This window comes from Onychomys torridus, unplaced genomic scaffold, assembly GCF_903995425.1.
Source record: "Onychomys torridus unplaced genomic scaffold, mOncTor1.1, whole genome shotgun sequence".
NCBI lineage: Eukaryota > Metazoa > Chordata > Mammalia > Rodentia > Cricetidae > Onychomys > Onychomys torridus.
In genome coordinates, this window is record NW_023412518.1 from 11,751 (window position 1) to 16,873 (window position 5,123).

The 5,123-nt window shown below is 43.0% G+C and overlaps 1 pseudogene; it reads left to right on the top strand.

Annotated features, from left to right (window-relative positions):
* Positions 1–485: 485 nt before the first annotated feature.
* LOC118575691 lies at positions 486–1,434 on the top strand (annotated as a pseudogene).
* Positions 1,435–5,123: the final 3,689 nt, after the last annotated feature.

A 5,123-nucleotide genomic window follows, 5' to 3' on the forward strand; every position in this document is an offset into this window, starting at 1 on the left:
CTTGGCACAGTCCCGGTTGTCTGGGAACTCACTTTGTAGAACAGGCTGGCTTTGAACTCCAAGATCCACCTGCTTCTGCCTTAGAAATACTGGGATTAAAGGAGTGTGCTACCTTTGCCCAGCACAATTAAGTTTCTTAATTGCATACAATCAAAAAAAAAAGTCAAAAAAATGAAATTTTACTTTACATACAAGTTAATGTATTCTGTTCAAATTGTCTCAAAACAAAACATCATATCTCACATTCACCCTTACTAATCCAGAGCAGCTCAGATGTTGGTGCTCTGGGTCAGTATTGTAAAGACCTTGTTCTCATGGGTTAAGTCCTACTATAATGTCTCTGTCTGTTTTACAGGAAAGAGTATCATCTGGGACACAGAGTGAGCGCTTCGAAAATGAGAATCGCCATTCATCAGGAGATGTACTATGCAGAACTGATTCTATCTGTAGCAGAAATATCACTTGGAGAGGAGAATAGGAAGTCAATGAAAGACCCACAAAAGAGAAGAAGAGAGGCCCAAAATATCTCACAGGCTGTGTGTTCTCTGCTAAATTCTGGAGGGGGTGTGATCAAGGCTCATATCATGAATTTCAATTACAGATTGACCAGAGATGGAGTAGGACTGGATTTGGAAAATTCTTTAGGTGATATTCTTCCATTTTCTCATAAATACCTACACTACATGCAGCATAAAGGCTACTTTTTAATTTTTGTGAGACCATGGATCTGATATATCTCTGGTCATAATGTCCTTACATTAAAAACAAATTTTTATGTGAGAAGTTTGTTATCTTCATTTGAACTGAAAGCCATGAAGGATGCTGAACTGAGATCAAGTTCAGACAATGTTGCCATGGATAATTTCTCCCTGTGGAATTAACACTAAAACAACTTGACACATTTTTTAACATGGAAAAGTTGACCCTTGAGGAGCCATTCTATTTCCCTAAATCAAAACATGCAGAGGTTAAAATGTCCCCTAAAGAAAAGATTATACAGATTCGCCCTAAAACTGTTTCTGCACTTGCAAACACTGACAGGGGATATTTGTTCATTGGTTTGGATGGAAAAAACCAGCAAATCATTGGTTTTGAAGCAGAGAGGTGTGATCTTTTGCATCTAGAGAGTGTGATAGAGAAGTGCATCCAACAGCTGCCTGTCACTCACTTCTGTGAGGAGCAGGAGAAGATAAAGTACACATGTAAATTCATCCCAGTCCACAGAGCAGGAGCTGTGTGTTCCTATGTCTGTTCACTGAGAGTGGAAAGATTCTGCTGTGCTATGTTTGCTGCAGATCCCAATTCCTGGCATGTTGAAGACAACTGTGTGAAGAGGTTCTCCTCAGAGGAATGGGTCAAGATCCAGTTGGATGCCCCACCATTTTGAGGAAGGGGGATTAATAATCACATTTCTTTTCTTTCCGTTTTATTTATTTATTTATGTTTGTTTGTTTATTTACTTTATTTCTTTATTTTTTCGGTTTTTTCGAGACAGGGTTTCCCTGTGTAAAGGTTGGAAGAATGCTTTCTGGGACTTGAGCAACATCAACACTCCTCATGTCAGTGTTCCTCTGTGTGTAGAGCTGGCTGTCCTAGAAGTTTTCACCAGGCTGGCCTCATAATCACAGATATCCCCCTGCCTCTGCCTCCCAAGTGCTAAGATTAAAGACATGAGACATCACCTTGGTGTATCTTTATATTGCTTTGCATTAATAAAACATCATATTTGTAGCAAACACTCAAATTTTGTTTTGGTATCCTTCACTGAATGAATGGTTAATGGAGGCAAACCCCAGTTTTTGTTTTTGTTTTTGTTTTTCCCAATAAAGTGGATGGTTCCTTGGCCTTGCATAGACCATGCAGGTGCTATATCGCTGCTCCACATCTCTAGTCCTTTTTGTTTTTACTTTCTGAGACACTGTCTAACTTGCCTTTGAACTTGTGACCTTAATCATTATTGAAGCTGACTAGCTGAGAATATAAACCTGGGACACCAAGTGGCTACATAACTCCTTTTGGACAAGATAGTCAGGTAATCTCCATTTTCACACAAAGTTTAAGATTTATTATATCTTCATTTTTAGCTGTGTGTGAGCCTATGTGGGTAAAGTGCCCACAAAGAACAAGTGTATCCAGTGTACCTGAAGTTAGAGTTACAGAAGGTTGAAACCTGCCTGACATGAATGCTGGGACCCAAACTCAAATCTTCTACAAGAGTAGTACCCCCTTAAGTGTTGAGCCCACTCCAGCCCCAACCTGCTATTGGCTTTTAGAAAAGGTAAATCAAAGAGGAACCATAGTGTAACTGTTAATGAAGCTTGAACTCATCTCTCCCTGTTTTATAGTATTAGTATTAGTATTATTATTATTATATTATTTATTATTACCATTGATGCCAAGTTGTTTCCACGGCTATTTAGCATTGTAATTGGACCAGAGAGTTTGACAACCTGATGGAACAGCTGAGGGTGGATATTGTCACGGTGAACTGACCCGGGTGTATGCTGGATTGGCGGAGGGATTGCCTTTATGGATCTCTAATGCCATGAATCATCTCAAGGAGTGGCAGGTCTGGGAGCCTTGACGGGCCTTCTGGTGTTGGTCTCCTTAATTTGTCTGCGTGGTATTGTGCAGATTAAGGTTTCCCAGCATCGCAATGGAGCCATGATCATTCAGGCCTTTTACAGCTGTTGAGGCCAGACAGTCCCCCCAGGCATGGCTAGCCACCATGAAGTACTAAGTTCATTAGCACTGGATGCAAGGCTTGAGCACTGCACTGGGGGGTCCATTGAACATGGATCCTAAGGAGAGCATGCCTGATTGCATTGTGGGTAGATACCTCAAGTCCCAACTCTGTAAAAGGGTATCGGACAGGTCTGACGCTCCTCGGGTGGCTGAACGTCTAAGTGAGAGTCAGTACATTGTCCCTGATTCATTCACAGAGATCAGGCTTCTACTCTTTACATGTTGGTATAATAAAAAAGGGGGAGTAGAGAGCTGCACACAAGCCACACCTATAAGATGGTTCCGTCATCCACCCCCACCTTCCCGATGGTGAGTGCCCTCGGGAGAAACAACTCCATATTTGGCTTAGTCCTAGGATCTGGCTCGCTTCGTGTGAACCTGGACCTATCTGCACTGCCCATGTGGTCAGGCTGGGTTGGCTACCCAGAGACTATTTTTGTCATGGGTGGGCTTTCCCTGGGGTCAGAAGATTGTTCAAGTGTTCCTGAGTAAAACTTCTGAAAAAGAAGAGCTCGGTGTTGCATCTTCCTTGCTGGTCGAGGCAGTCATGACACTTCCTACCTGGCTACTGGCCAATCAGCACTTTATTTATTTTAACCGCTTAGAGAAACATTTGACATACAGAACATCCCACAGCAAACACACCACACACACACACACACACACACACACACACACACACTCCTAAATAAAAAGTGATACAAATAAATCTTTACCAAAATGCATATTGTTCTTCCCTCACTCCTGGTACCTGGGGTGGGAAACAGAGATGACCTCCCCCTTACCAGCTGCAGCTCATAGGAAAGAGGGCAATGCACCTTGCCTGGGAAGAACTGTAGAGCTGACCCTGTTGACTGGATGCAGTTGAAGCAGCTGGAGAATCTGATTGTGAGATATCGGGCCCCGCCTCTAACATGTAATAAGGTAGTGGTGGGGAAAGATGCTCTGTCCCTCCCCTTGCCACCTGTGCTTGTTGGGAGAGCTGGCACTAAGGCCATAAGAGTAGGAGACCTGTCCTTCCCTTCACCAGCTGCAGCACTCAGGAGAGTGGCCCTTGCACTTCATCTGAGAAATGCAGTGGGTGTGACCCTAATGGTTTAGTTGTGGGTGAGCCAAACCTGAGGGTGTGAAAGCAGGAGCTCTAGCAGTGTCCCTTGCTGTTTGCTGCATCTATGATCTACTGGAGCATGCAAAGGTGCTGGTCCTACAGATCCAAATCTGCAGGATCTCTATGACACAGGACAACAGGAATCCAAGAGAAGTTCCAGGTGGGCCCAGTATACTTAGGTTAGCAGAAACTAGACGCTGAACCAGAACAATGATTCTTTTTGGGGAAGGTGGCAAGGGGGAGGTCAGATTTCAAAGGGATAGGGAAATGAATGGGATCAAGGTAGATGGTGTGAAAGACAACAGTAAACAAATAGAAAGTAAGAATACTTATTGAAAGGAAGGAAAAGAGAGTAACAGATATAGAAATCTGAGAGGAGAGATGTACAATGAGCTAAGTGTTGGTAACTCTTGTCTATAATCCCAGCACTTGGTAGCCTGAACCAAGAATACTAATTATGACTTCTAGGTCAGGCTGGGCTACATACATGAATTTATTCTAGTCTGGACTAGAGAAGCAAACCATCCTAAAACCTAACAAACACACCAATAGAAAAGCAAAAACAATCCAAAACTAGACTGAAGCTTAGTTGGAAGAGTGATTGCAGAACTCTGCTTCTTCTTCATCACTGTGGAAACTGGGTGTGAGGGTCCACATTTGTGATCTCAGCACTCAGGATGTAGGGGCAAGAAAATGGGAAGTTCAAGGTCAGCCTCAACTACATGGGACTATGTCTCAAACCTCAAGTAAGATATTGGGAGAGGGATGACTTAGTCCACAAAGCATATTGCAAGCATTGGAATCTGAGCTTGATCTTCAGTACTCACCTAAAAACTGGATATGATAGTGTAAGCTTGTAATCACAGTGCTGGAGAGGTAGAGACAGGACTCTCCCTGGGGCTCTCCAGCCAGACAGCTTGTCCCAAGTAGTAAGCTTCAGGTTGATGGGAATCTCATGTCTCAAAAGAGGTGGACAAAATATCTAAAGATGATACCAAAATTCCCCCCCATCTCCACACACAGGCTTACACATGCATGTGGACACACACATACATTAAATAATAACAACAGATGAGTATGAACTGAGAGATGAATTTGCTGGGTGTGATGTCACATTTGTGAAATCCTGGGACTTGGGAGGCAGAGGCAAGTGGATCTCTTTGAACTTGAGGTCAGCCTGATCTACATAATGATAGCCACTTTCAGGCTAGCCATAGCTACATAGTGAGACCCTGTCTCAAGGTCTCAAAGTAGCAGTAGTATTAGTAAC